Source organism: Clarias gariepinus, chromosome 28 (genome assembly GCF_024256425.1).
Source record: "Clarias gariepinus isolate MV-2021 ecotype Netherlands chromosome 28, CGAR_prim_01v2, whole genome shotgun sequence".
Taxonomy (NCBI): domain Eukaryota; kingdom Metazoa; phylum Chordata; class Actinopteri; order Siluriformes; family Clariidae; genus Clarias; species Clarias gariepinus.
In genome coordinates, this window is record NC_071127.1 from 12,758,585 (window position 1) to 12,774,239 (window position 15,655).

Sequence of the window (15,655 nt, forward strand, 5' to 3'; positions counted from 1 at the left end):
GATTGTCCCTGATGAGCAACCCGAGGTTGACGGTGGCAAGGAAAAACTCCCTGAGATAGCATTTGATACAGTAGCATCAACTTTTGTTACTGGAGGTCCAGAACTTTTGAGTGACTGCGGACACAAATCATCAGAGAACAGCTGTCTGCATCAGAGTCCAAGACCTTCTTCAGTCACCATAGGCCAGGGCCGTCCTCAGCATCCACCCAGAATTCTTTTTATTCTGCTAATTTCACAATGACATAGAATTTGATTTTGAATGGCCAAAAGGTGTTATATTATTATGATTGCAAATTTTCATTAAGTGTAATCTTCATTTCTTCATTCATTTTCTTCACAGCTTATCCTGTACAAAGACACGGGAGTCTTTGGGCGCAAAGCGGGGACACGCTAGACAGTGTGCCAATTTATCGTCAGGGCAGAAATGCACTTATTCTATTTAATATATCATAATTATATTTTATATAATTACAGTAGAAGTATATCATCCACTTATTAGAAGATATAGTTAGTTCCTGTTATCACTTTGCGGCTTGATAGTATTAGAGCATGACACCACACTCTCGCTGATTGTTCAGTTGTAATGCCACAGAGAGCCTTGTAGGGTTTTGTTGTTGTATTCGTCACATATGTGAAATCCTCAGACATGACCTGAAACGAGACCTCGCTGAGTGTCTGCACTAGAGCTCGAGTTGACTTTCGTTCCACAAAGTTGCACTCTCCGAGTCCGTGTGGAGTGGGTGTATTAAAATGAGTGTCATTGATTGCTGGATTAAAGGCTGTGTGTCTGAGAGGAAGAAAAACAGCCACTCGGTATCACACAGAGAAGCCCTGTTGAAGCGAGACGAGCACTCTCCAATCAGGCCAATCTATTATCTTGCATCTTATGCTGAATGAAGTATCTCCCGTCGAGCCGCTGCCATGGCACTATGGCATTGTCAGCATGATGGCTGCACAATCAATTCCCTCTTTCCCTCCGCCGTTCTGTCGCTCTCTCTGCCTCTGATCTGCCTCTAGAAGGCACTGTGCCTCTGCGCACCAACCGAGGCGGACTCTAGTCACGAACAACAACTCGAATGCCTTCAGCTACACAAAGCAGAATAGCTGCGGATAAAAGTCAGACCCACCATGGAGAATGGGGACGATAAATAGTGTATTTGACATTCGTTACAGCTAGGATGGAAATCAGACAGGAAATAGGACCATGAAAGAAAATATTTTGCCTGCTCTGTTCTCTTAAGTTCTGCTCATAGCTTTAAAGTGAAGTGGGCTTGTACTGAATTTCCTGCTTTGTAACTATTTAATGCTTAAGAAAGTGATAGAATCCAAAGACAATAGTGTCTTTATCATCTTTCTAAACAAAAATCTTGTACAAAATCAGTTGAATAAAAACGCCAATGTTTAGAAATGTTCTAGTCTATACTGATGTTCTTCATGTGATGGAATATTCATAATGATCACATATCCATAATTATCATAATATTTTTTTTAAACCCCCCCACCCCCCAGTGACCGCCCCCCCCCCCGTCTTCCCCATCCTTTTTTTTTTTTACTTTTTTTATTTTTTTAACATTTAGCTTTATTTTTTCTTTAAAAGTATTCAACTTGCCAATGTTGCCAAATGGCTACAGCTCTAATAATAAAAAAAAAGTATATGTATTTCTCATGGTAATTGACATTATAAGTTTTCTAATATTGTGTAAAGTTTCCCATGTCTCTATATCTTATATCTCTTTGGTCTATATCATATGTCCCTTGTTGTGTTTCTCGTCCCTTATATGCTAACCCTTCCTATGGCTCGCGGGAACACTTTTTTCTCCCCGGAACATGCTAATGTGTTTCTTATCATCAGTCTGTCTCTGGGTCTCCATACGACGTCCTCTCTTTGTTCTTCCCGGGAAACGTTAATGACTTTTGCTCTTTTGATGTAAAGGGAGGGACGTGACACAGGGCACCTTAATATAAGGTTTTTCTTTCATGGCTTGTGACTGCAGTTTAGGACTAAAACTTACATGAACATTTATTACCTGAGTCTTTTATATTCATTTAAACACCTTTCCTGTAATATTGAAGTAAATTTAAGGTCAATCACCCAAATGAGGATGTGAGTCTGGTTTCTCTTAAGGTTTTCTTCTACTGCCATCTCAGGGAGTTTTTCCTTGCCACCGTCGACCTCGACTTGCTCATCAGGAACAAACTGATAGTTATACTATACTATATATACAGGCTATACTTCTACAGAATTAAGAAGTTTGGAAATAAAATGAAAAAAATTATGAAAAAAAATATAGATGGTAACTTTTAAAGCAACACGGACCGTTGTTAAAATCACAATAAAAGTTAAACTTAATTACATTGAATTGAAATAATGAAAATAAAAGTAAAAAAAATTTAACCACTAAACAATCAAAATTGAGTTGAACTGAATTGAGTATGAGTTGATTGAATTTAAATATGCTATTTTTACTAATAATAAACATAAATAATCATCAGAAACAATAAACTGCATCTGCATGCATCCTGTATTGTATCTCTTCTGGCTAGTAAAGAATAAACATCGCAGTAAGAGAACAGGCCTTAAGAAATGATTCTAACTCATTTTAAACTAAACATAAACAGAAAGAAGATGGATTTTTCTAACTCTGCCTAATTAATTTTGCCAATGAAATGGTTAATGAATCAATTGTTCTTTGTTAGTAATTCATTAAAAATAAAGTGTAACATTTTTAGCTAGTTATTCCTTAATTAGAAGTAAAGTGTAAACTTTCCTTCTAATTTCCTTATAACTTCTGAATTCATTAGAAGTAAATTCTAAATTTTGTAGTTTGTTATTAATTTATTAGAAGTAAAGTGTAAATTTTGTGGTATATTCAGAGAACAGGCCTTAAACATTTAATAGTATATTTCTGGATCTTAAGAAATATAAAAACTTAGGTAAATCTGATGAAATATTTTAAGACAGCTATTGTTGTTAACTGTAAAGAATAGTTATGGGAAATATTTATTTATTTATTTATTTATTTTAAATAGTTATATTGTTTACTTAGTCACATTAGGAGCAAATAGTAGAGGAAAATTATAAATTCTGAATGTACAGTAGCTGAGGTTAAAAACTTTTTAAGTGATTGTAAATAATAAAATTCCATCACTCTTGGTTATTTAACAGTGTCCTTTGGAGAAAAGGGCTTTAATAATAATAATAATAATAATAATAATAATAATAATAATAATAATAATAAAATACTTATGATTTCAATCTGAATAGAGATATGGATTTAGGTAGCTAGCTATAATAAGGTGATGAATAATGTTTTTTTTGGACACAAAGATGATGAAAGAGAGATTAACAACAGTAATGGACACATTCCTCAAGGACGTTCTTCGTCTCCCTCTGTACGAGCCAGATGTTGGGCCAGCCGAGGCAGTATGCCACAGGCGCTGCATGTTCCAAAAAGAAACGCAGGTCCAGATGCCGCTACCTGGACTGTGATGGTGCCAGCTGCTTTCTTCACTGAGCACGCTCCCGGCAGATCATGTGACCCTATCAAACATATTATACTAGCATTAAACATGGAAAGATTGCATTTACAGCCATCTCTATTCTCTATTTTGTTTTTCTTCTTGAATTTCAAATAAAAAAGGCCTTTTTTGTTATTTATTGTTCTTCAAAAAAAAAAGAAGGCTCAATCTGAAAAAAAAAAAAAAAAAGACAGCAGGGTTAACAAAGAGAAAATGTTCCCACAAAATTGTCATACCATCCACCATGGATCTTTTAGCAAATAATATCTGAAGAAAAAAAAAGATTTATTCGGGAACTGGTAATTTTCTATAATTTGGTAGTTATGTATTAACTCTCCTTTCAAAGCACATCAAAGAATTCATTGTCTGATTTTTGTCTGCCGCAAAATCACAAAACTTCCCATCCAACTGTGCAGGTTTGAAAGGTAAAGTCCTGAAAAAGAATAATAATGGTAGTATATAAAAAAAAAACCTCGTACACACTCCCTGGTAATTTTCGAGGCGGGAAACTTTCCGAGTGCGCCACAAGATTAAAGCTTGTTTGTTCTTTGAAGTTTCTGCTTCTTCTGTATTTTCTTGCTCCTAACAACATGGGGTATTATTTTTTTTTTTGTAGTTAGAAAATGAGGGATGACCCAAAACCGCCAAAATGCACTCCAGGTCTGTGTGTGTGTGTGTGTGGGTGTGTGTGTGTTCTCCATCCAGTAATGAGAATAAGGAGGTGGTTTGGCTTCAAAGTCCATAAGATTCAGTTCTGTTATGGATATTTTATATTGGTTCTGAGACAAACCACAGAGGTGAAGCTTAGACTGTGTATTTGAAATAAAAAAATATCAAGTCTTGTGTTATTTCCAAAAGTTTTACAGTAGTTTTTCTTTTGGATTTACAACAGTCGCAAATGTGTTTTACAAGACAACTGTGTGTGTATAAGTTAATAGTTATAGGATATTGTGTATTCTAATCCTGATTAACTGAATGTTAAGTGTGAGGGGAAGGGAATCTTTTAGAGATAACGTATCATAGATTATTTGTTAGCATTTGTTGCTACAGCAACTACAACCTTGACATAAATGAATATGATACCAAGTTTCAGCCAAAAACAAGAATCTGATTTGAAATGATTAGAAATTAATTAATTAGAAATTTCTGTATTGTGGACAGGTTACAGTCCACATAGTAGAACCTGACATAAATATTTTTAAAAAATATTATTATTAATAATACTACTACTACTACTACTAATTATTATTATAATAATAATACTAATAATTATAATAATAATAATAATAAAATAAGCCCTCACACATGTCTCGTTCTGTTTCTGTCATTTAAATGTTATAATTAAAATAGCAAACATTTATTCAATTACAAAAAAGTTCATTTTTCTTACATATACAGTACGTGTTTACATTATCCAGCATGTCCTTGTTAATAACAGAAACCCAGCTGCTGGGTCTAATAGCTTTCACAGCTTACTGTTTATATTAAGCACCAGATATTAAATATGTATTATTTACATATTTTACACTAAAATAAATCTTTTTTTTCTTTAAAAAACCTCAGCGTTTTCCACTTTCTCAATGTTTTGCTATTGCATAATTGTTGAATCTTGAGTGTGTATTGAATGAGCTTAGATTACTGAGCACCATATGGGGATGTGAGTCCACTCCAGCAGGTGTGTCGATGGGAAGCACATCCAGCGGCTGTGATCGGAGGCGATGTGCTTTTCCATGCTGGAGCTCATCCAGCCTAATTGGAGCACCTGGCTTAAGTCAACCACCTCGACCCACCCACTAATTCAGCTGCTTAGGCCGGGTTGGAAATTCGAAACAAGTTGATGAAGAGCATCATCGGTGTTGGAGGTTGCAGATTTTTTCCCTAGGTTGTGTTTGTGAGCTTGTCTGAACAAGCAGATAATGGCAATTCCTGGGAGAAGAGAAGGTTAGACAGCTTATAATTTATCATTCCTGAGAACTGGTTACATTGAGCCATCCAGTTCACCAGTCACATTCACCATTAGAACACATTTACATGTGTTGTGCTTAAAAATTATCATAGAACAGAAAGTACTGTAAATTCACCTGGAATAAATTTTTCATTAAGCCTCAAGTCTAAGACTAAAGGTATTAGGTTGGCTAGATACTAGGTTTAGCTGGACAAAAGCCTCAAATCTCTTTTATACAGACTTGAGTTTGGATTTAGTATCTACGCCATTGGTGTGTCATAGTGTAGCCACTGTGGCCTCCAGGGACAAGGGTTCCAGTCCAGTGTGCATGAAGTTTGCATGTTCTCCTTGTGCTTAATGGGTTTCCTCTAGTTGCTCTAGTTTCTTCCCACAGGATAAGCAGTAAGAGCCAGGTGTTTCTAAATTCCCTGTAGTGTGTGAGTGTGTGTGCACTTTTGCCCTAGGGTCCAGGGTGTACCCTGTTTCATGGTTCAAGTCCCCTGGGATAGGATACAGGCCTCTTGTGACAAGGTATACAATATAAGCAGTAAAGAGAGTGAGTGAAAGAGAGTAGCATATTAGAGACAGAATTGAAGCAATGATTCATTATTATTATTATTATTATTATTTACAACTAACCTATGATATTTGTATGATAATCAGCATTAATATACCAATTAATAAACCAAGTCAATAAGGAAAAGATGTGAATATAAAGATAAAGTATTTAAAATCTTACTAGATAAATGTTTCTTCATTCTTTATTAAAATTTGACTTGTGGTTGAGACATCATCTATCCATCATCTATACTGTACCTCTTATCATGTGCAGGGTCAGAATTCAGGGCACAAACATACACACACAATCACACACCCATTCATTCACTATGCACAGTTTGCAATCACATCCTGTGCATGTCTTTAGACTGTGGGAGAAAACCAAAAGAGTGTTAAGAACTTGAAGTTTCACCAAGTGAAGGGTTTTTACAGACCATACATATACTTTCAAGTAGGTTTGGGTGTGAATAGGCAGATAACGTTTTAACTACAGTATGAAAAGCACTGCTAATCTAATTTCAGTGAACTTGCAGGGTTTTTGCTGTTGTTAATATGCTTTGGGAGTACCCTGAGCTATGGATCCATATCTTAGTGGAGCATCTGGCAGACCTGAGTGCAATCCTGCAGAGAAGATACGTGTGCATTGTAAATTCCAGCATAAAAAAAAACCACCTTATGAGTTTGCATTTCAGGGCATGTTCGCTATAGCTTAGCGTTTCAGGTGGGATTACTTTTAATAGATATGCGTCTGATATCTTATGTGACTAATGCAAGCAATTTATTCCCCACATGAAACCTGTATATCACACACATTGACGTCGTAGTGAGTGACAGCATGAAAGGACTATTATATGTACTAGGGATGGAACTGAATAAAGATTGAACAGATAATGCACTCTAAACAGATATAAATATGGATATGAATGACAGGGTAAACTCATTATTAGTTTGTTCATTCAAAAGCTTCCTAGAATGCATTTGGACTGGGATCTGTAAAATGTACATGAGCAGATTTGTGCAACATGTGAATAAGAAGCTCAATATATAATAATAATAATAATAATAATAATAATCTGTATCATGCCTATTGTAAATACAGACATACAGTATGACAAAACAGTAGTGCTTCATTCAAACTGATGATAATTTTATTTACTTTATGTTAATTTTTTCTTTTATAAATAATAATAATAATAATAATAATAATAATAATAAAAAATCACCCAAGGCGTACATTTTATTAAATTCTATTATTTACTATGACATAAATACAATATTTAATAGTCAGTTGTTATTTTAAGACAGAAAGATCAGCTGCATTTGCAAACGCATTTCTAGAAATAGACTTACTATATATAGAATTTTAAAATTCAATAGAGACAGGTGCAACCAAAACCTATTAGTATTGTGCAAATTTATAGTGCAATTTTGAAAAATAGCCACGTGCACAATTCTTAATAAAACATCTGGCTCAGACCACACACACACAGGGTAATCTGAATAACAAATATTTAGAATATACTGTACAAATACAGATATTGGAATTGCATTATGCCGTAAGGAGAAGTGTAATTCTATATCGTAAAGGTTTTTCCTTACTTTTATCAGAGCACCTGCTGGGTGCAGCACTCCCCCCCCCCCATTGCCCCAGGAGAGATGGATAGCGGCTCCTCTCTCCTGGGCCCCCATCCAGGTGTGGAACAGCTGGGGAAGACCATGGTGAAGGGATGGCAGGGAATGAAGGAGGAGGAGGAGGAGGAGGATGAGGAGGGTAAGTTTACGATGGGAGCTATAAATTGCACAGGAACTCCGGGTACTTAACACCGGCACGTTTCAATGCTGATATTAATCATACGCAGGTGCTCAGGTGTGTCCTGTCAGTCCTCCAGCCGTCAGCTTTACTTATTCACTTCCTCCTTCTCTTTTTCTTCTCCGCTCCGGAGAAGCATACGACTGAGCCCTGCTGATTTATGACCTCTCCTGGGTCATTTATTTGATGGGATGAGATGTATCACCAGCCGTTTCACATGAAATTTCTCTCGTCCTCCACCTTCCGAGTAAATTGTCATGCTTGTGCAGGCTCGAGTGAAGGGAATTTAAATGATGAGCTGACTAGCTTTAATATAACAGTGTGCGACGTTACCGTGTAAGAGTAATATCACGGTTTAGGTTCGTGTCGTCTTTGCTTTTGAATTTTAAAAGTGATGCGTCAATTTGTGGAAAAAAGACAGTGGAGGGACATTACTGTGCATTACTATGATATGATATGATTTTTCAGTTGCTCTCTGTGAATCTTGCTCTATCTATCTATCTATCTATCTATCTATCTATCTATCTATCTATCAAAAGATTATTGTAAATTTAGAAGCTTGCAAAAGTCTTAGCCCCCCTCCCAATATTAAGTTATGTAGATTACTTTAAAGAAATGACAACAAATGTTTTATTGCGACAAAGTGCCTGAATATATAAATTCATTGGTTCTTTATGTAACAACATACATAACAGCAGCAACGTCATTTCCCCTCTCGTCTCTTCCAACCTGAAACCAGGCCTCATCATCTGCACATGAGTTAGTACACATTCCAAATCAAGTTAAATTTTTTTAATGGTTCAATGTTCGAATGATTCGTTATGTGGCTTCCTCACATTCCTCTGGACTAAAAATAAAAGACAAAAAAGTCCTTCAGGAAACCTAGAGAACTATTCCACAAGACTATGTTAAAAGTGCACAAAAGTCTGGCTCTTTGGAAGCAAAAAAAAATAAAAATAAAAAAGCTTACAGAATGTACACATGACATGTAAATAAATGATTTTAGAAAATAACAGTAGATTACAGTAGATATTACAGCAGAAAATTATTTTTACAGTATCACAGTTTTTATGATACTGTAAAAAATAAATCAGTGTAGTTGGAGCTGCTTTCAAATATATAACAATGACTACACACAGTAAAATAACTAAGGTTTTGGACTGGCCTAGACAATGCACCCTTCGCAATTCTCTCCAGCACTGCACTGTCCACTCGTTCCAGGAAGTCTTAGAGAACAAACCGCACTTCTTCGGCAACACTGGCTTTTGTTCCCCTTTTTACTGAGAGTAAACAAAGTCAGTGAACTGGAGCTATAATTTTTTTTAAAATATTAAAAAGAAATAAATATTTAATTGTCTAAGTGGAACATCAGGAATCAAACATTGTCATCAGCAACAAACTGATCACAATTATACTTATAATTATTTGCATAATAAGTATAATTATGTAAAAATGTTTAATAAATATACCAACAGAGTTATAATAATACTAATAATTATACTACTACTAATAATAAAAATAATAACAATAATAATAATAATAATCATCATTATTATTATTATTATTATTATTATTACAATTGCATGTTCTTCCCGTGCTTGTTTTCTCCAGGTACTCTGGTCCCCCCCCCCCAGCTATTTGCTATTTGCCATGTGAGAGTGGGTGTTCTTGTTCCGACCACCCTGTACAGGATAGACGATATAGAGAATGAGTAGGGGATTTGTAATTATTATTATTATTATTATTATTATTATTATTATTATTGTTGTTGTTGTTGTTTTTGTATCAGCACCAGAATAACTTGCACACATGTAGATGTGTCAGTCTTTGTTTCTGCTTATTTATTCTTTAGATTTATTGGTGCGTCAATTTCTTTTTCTTAAGTATTATTTAGCAGCAGATATAAAAAAAACATGTCCTTCATTAAAGGTTAGATTTAAAGGTTAGATTTCTCATATATCCCCATATTAAGTACTTTGAGATCAAGCTAACCTTTTTTTTATTATTATTCATCTTTCCTAAGGTTACCTTGAAATTGTACTCGAGCAAAATATGCATTATCCATTCCCTTGAGCTGAAGATTCTATGCAACACCTTTAACTTATTTCCTTGGCGGAGAGAAATCATATCTTAAATCTGAGCCTTTTTTTTTGTGCAAATCAAGCACTGGCCTATATCTTTTTGCTTTGTAAGACCCAATGAAGGACTTGTTTATATAGCTGTTGTATCACGGACATAATTAAATTTTATTATAACTCATCACCTGTTTTCAGATAGATAGATAGATACTGTGAAGAAAAAAATATATACAGTATATTTGTGTGTGTGTTTGTCAAATAATAATACTAATAGTATTATGTATAACAAAGCATAAATTAATAAAACAAGTAAAATAAAGTAAAATGCATTGCAATTGTATTTAAGACAAAGAAAGTGTAAATATTAATGCATATAATAGTGGATAGAACAGCATGAAACTGAGTCTGATATTGGCGTAATATGTAATACTGAGAATGTGTTAGTAGACCCTGAAGCTAAAAGATAAAAGATGCAGGTACAGTAGCATTGTGATGTACTGTATATAGCAAAAGAGCCGTGCTAAAGCTAAGTAATATTGTAATCCGCAATATTGGCAATCTAAAGAGAAATGCCAGTTTAAAACTTTCTGTAAGACTTGTTGGTTATTGCCTAGGATGGCTCCAGGGTACAATTTGACACATTAGAAAATAATAATTTATAACACCTTTTTTTTTTTTTTTTTACATTTTTACCTTAAAATTCCATAAGAATATTCATACACTCACAGTACTATGAAAAAGTATTGGCCCTTTCCTGATATTTTATGGCATATTTGTCACAATTAATTAATTGAGATCACCAAACAGTTTTTTTATATTATACAAAGATAACTTGAGTAAACAAAAAATGCACTTTACAAAGATTCAACAATTAAAAGGAGACCGGGCAAAAATGGCATTTATGGGGGAGTTTCAATGTGAAAGCCACTGCTGGCCAAAAAGAACACATTTGCCAAAAAATATCTTGATTATTCTTTGGAATTTTAGTCAAATATTCTGTGGAAATTTTTGGGAGGTATGCATCCTGCTACATCTGGCATAAAACTAACACAATGTTTCATAAAAAAGAAAATCATACCAACAGTCAGACAGGGTGGTGGTAGCGTGATGGTCTGGGGCCGCTTCGCAGCTTCAGGACCTGGACGATTTTCCATAATTGATGCATCCATGAATTCTGTGCTCCACCAGAAAGTCCTGACCTTATCATCAAACACACTTGGTTTATGCAGCAGAATAATAATCTGAAACACACCAGCAAGTGTGTTTGACTCATTGTCTGAATGGCTAAAAAAAAAAAAATACAATAAAATAACTAAGGTTTTGGAGTGGCCTAGTCAAAGTCCCGACCGATTAAGATCCTTAAACTTTATGCTCGAAAACCCTTCAATGTGGCAGAATTAAAACATTCTGGTCAGCAGAGTGGGCCAAAATTCCTCAAAATTCCAGCAGAGTGGGCCAAAATCCCGATGTGAAAAATTTGGCACTGCATTTTGTAGTCACTCTATATTCTATTGTATTTACTCAGGTTATCTCTGTGTAACAGTAAAATTAGGTTGATGATCTCAATCATTTAAATGTGACAAATGTGCAAAACGTATATTTTATATGATTTGTTCATGGCACTGTAAGTAGAAAATTCAGCTTCTCTGCTCAATGCACAGTTCTGTTATTCCTGGACATCGTTCCAGCCGTGGAAATCACAATGATACCTCAAAGTCACGGCGTCTCCCAGCACGTTCGAGTTTACCCATGCATGATGCACACTTTCGCAAACACAAACTTTACGTTTGAGTCAGCAAGAGCGGAGCCTGTGTGTGCATTGCACGAGCTGTTCCTGCGAAGACGGGGGATCACCGCGAAGCATCAATCATGGCTTAAACACACAGTGGGTGCCATGCGGTCTGCTCCTCGTTCGCCTCTCAACAGCCATCAATCATCTCACCAGTGTGAGACCCTGAGCCTTGTGTGCGCTGACACTACTGGCCCGCACCTGAGATTTAGGGAGAAGGGAAACCATCCCAAACCAGATTGAAAAAGAGAAACATTTCCCTCTAGTGCTGAGGTAGAAGCTCGCTTCATGAGAACAGAAACCTTACAGGAAAAGGGGAACATTTTTATACCATCTGTGAAGGCTTTGCAGTCATTCGAGTTATTTTGTTTCTAAGCTTCTGAACCTGGGAGGTGTCAGTTGCATATCATGAAACTTTTCTTCATATTGATTTTACTTCATTTACACAGTTTTTGCTTCGAGTTAAAAAAATAATAATAATAATGTGCTTTAAAATAAATCTACTTAAAGTAGATGCTATCGGATCATTGCGATGCACAATAAACACTTGCAGGCATGCTGTTATAGCAAAATAATCAAAAACCGAGTGGTGTAATGTGGTGTAACACAAAGTGGAGTTACTGTTAAGATCCCAAACTTGATTTTTTTCCATTAACAACACAACCCGAGGTGTTTAATCTTTCTTACAGCGCAGCAACTTAGCGGTGCATTTTTCTTTTGTTTGTTTTATTACTTACATGGTAAGTTTATGTAGGTCAGGGTTTAAAGTTTTTAACAGTATAAGTTTTAAGTTCCTTCTTGACCATGAAGATGAACTTGGACTTGGCTAATACAGGCAGTTTTGTTTCTCTGAAGGCTTAATAGGACTGAAATTCACACAGTTTTATACCTGAGCCTTCAACAACAGAAATGTTTAAGTCATATTAATTTAAACAGCTCTGTTTATCCTGAACATAAAACCTCCTAACACACAGTATGGCTGCAGATCAATCCCTGCTATACGTGAAGATAAGATATACGTTTATTCATTCCACAGTGGGGACATTTCTAAAAGGACCACTAACATTTACAGATTTTGATTTATCTCTTTACATTTAGTTGAGGGCCTTGTTCAAGGACCCAACAGTGGCAACTTCTTGGTGTTGGGGTCAAACCTGGGACCTTCTGCTCAATAGTCCAACCTCCTAACCACTGAGGTTGGAAAAACCCCTGCTGTATTGTTACCCTAATGAGGATGGGTTTCCTCACCGATTAAGTCTGGTTCCTCTCAAAGTTTCTTCCTATTTTCATCTCAGTGAGTTTTTCCTTGGCGGTACGGTAATACCTTGATTAGGATTGTCGCTTTGCACCTCCAGGGTCCGGGTTTGAATCCCTGCCAGGAGTCTCTGTGTGCATGCTTGCATGATCTCCCTACGTTTAGTCCAAACCCTAGGCTAAATGCCCGTTGTAAGAGAATGAGTTTGAGTGCCCTGTGATAGATTGGTTCCCTGGAACCCTGTCTAAGGTGTACCCTGCCTTGTGCCCTAAGTCTCCTGGGATAGGCTCCAGGTCCCCCTCGACCCTGAATAATAGACGTATAGACAATGAGTGAGTAAGCTTGGCTTACTCATCTGTATAATTGTATAATTTATACATATTTTCTCACACAATAAAAAAATCATTTCCACAATTCCTTGATTCTGTAAAGCTGCCCTGATCATTTTTAAAAGAGCTATATGAACAAAAACTGAATTGAAATGAATTGTACTGAAGAGCATCCCATCTAAAGTCCCTTTTGTGCTTGGAAAACTTTTCCTTGTCTTTTACAAAGCGCTACCTTTACTTAATCTTTACTTAGAACTTCACCACATCTAGGCACTTTAGGTCCAACATCTACCATGTAAATTGTTTAAAGTATTCGAACAAACACATAGGCCTGTGATTTACGCCAATCGGAATGAAGAACCGATGTTTATTATGATTTTTACTTTTGTTTCACAGCTCACGTAACACTCCTCTGAAATGAGGACATCTGTTCCTGGCAAACAACCTTAGCAGATTCCACACTGCCGCAGTAGAGCAATGCCCAGAGGACAGAAGGATGAGAGTGGAGTCATTCTTTTTTTTTTTTTCCCTCTTAGAATAAATCTAGGCTTGAGCTGTGCTGGCCACTAGAGATAAAGAGATGCTCGTGTTTTCTCCTCCTGTTCATCTACAGGGCAGAGCAAGGCCATTAGCTGACATTTACGCAATGCTTTTGTCCACCTCTCACTTACTCTATCTCTCTTTTAAAAGAGAGATCTCTTTTGAGCAGCTGTCTGGGTTGATGGAGAGCTCATCGCATAGATCATTCAGGGGTCTGTGAGGGCCTTAATCACGTCTCTGGAGGCATTATTGCCATTACTGCCATTGGCGTTAACTGGCTTCGCAAGGCCAGACCAGGGAGGTGCTGAGGAACCTCGCAAACTAAGGTTTTCCTCACAGATCTAAAGATCTTGACTTTTTTTTTTTGCTTTGCTTGTTTTTCTCCACAGATTGAGAATGAGAATGCTTGAGAACTATTAGCAGATCCACCATCATTCGAATGCAAAGAAATGTGGTCTTACTTAACTCTTAAATGGGGAAATGCTTCCTAGATCCTCCCCACACACATACATCAAGGTCTACAGTAATGTTCTACCACGTATCCGGTTTGTTGTTATGCTCCACCACAGAGTTTGATTTAAAAGGGACGGAAACGTAAACGGTTTCGAGGTGAACCCTTTATGAAGTTTAATCCGGTGTTCCATCCCCGGGAGCGGAATTTATATCCTGCATTAGCTCTCGTCACGTCACGAGCATCGCTCTGCTCCATCCGCCAGCGTTCTATCGCTCTCTCGCACGCAGGCATTAGAGCTTTATCTCATCTAGCTCAGCCGTAGCTCAGTCCTCGGGGCTGCTTCGCTTGGAACTTGTTCCTTATCAGGCTCGCTGCACCTCCGCCTGTGATCAAAGACCCAATTAATGGAGCCGAGAAAAAGGTGAAGCATTTGAATAATGGAGACAGCTGTTTTCCTCCATTCAGGAAAAATCCATTCGTATTGTTATCAGCTGAGAACAGTTCTCCAGACCGTTGCCTTGTCTGTTCTGGCAGTTTAATAATAATAATAATAATGAAAAAAAAAAAAAAGAGAAAAAAGCCAATAGTGAATAGTGGCAATATCTCATCATTCTAATTCATCCCAAGTTTTATTACGTGCTAAGTGTGGAGATAAAAACAAAAGTGCACGTGGTTCATAATAAAGCAATTTCTTTTGCGTATAGACCTTCAGGCATTGCAAGGTTGTGTGATTATGAAACATCGGTGTCCTTTGTGGCGGTGGCTGAATGAGGCATTTTTTTACGAAGCCCTCTGCCAGGATGCCTCTAATTGCTATGTTAAATGCCTTGTCGATGCTACAGGCTTTGGCGGGACGTATTAGCATTTCTCACATTAGGTAGGAATACGAAGCCGGGAACGGCAGAATTAAGTGACGCTCTTAAATGCAGACCTTCTGCACCTTAATAGCCTCATCTTTAGTAAGGGCACTAGCACTTAATTACCCGAGGCTATTATGGGAGGCAGACGAAATCATGAAGCTGAAGGCTAAATACAATAAACGTAAATAATGGGCCACAAATGGGAAGCTGTTTTGTCCTTTAGTGAACAATTCATTTGCACAGAAGCCAAATTGAATTAGCATTTTTCCCCCTCCTTTTTTTTTATACTGTCTATGCATGTTTTTTTTCTAAGGTTTGATGATGAGCATCCAAGATCTCAGGAGACTTTGGGCACAAGGTGCCATCCTTGACTGCGTTCCAATTCACACACTATGGGCAATTTGGGATCACCAATTAGCTTAATCTGCATGTTTTTGGACTGTGTGAGGACACCAGAGTACCCAGAGCCCGCACCCACCCACCAAGCACATACACAGACTCGAACTCTGGACCCTGAA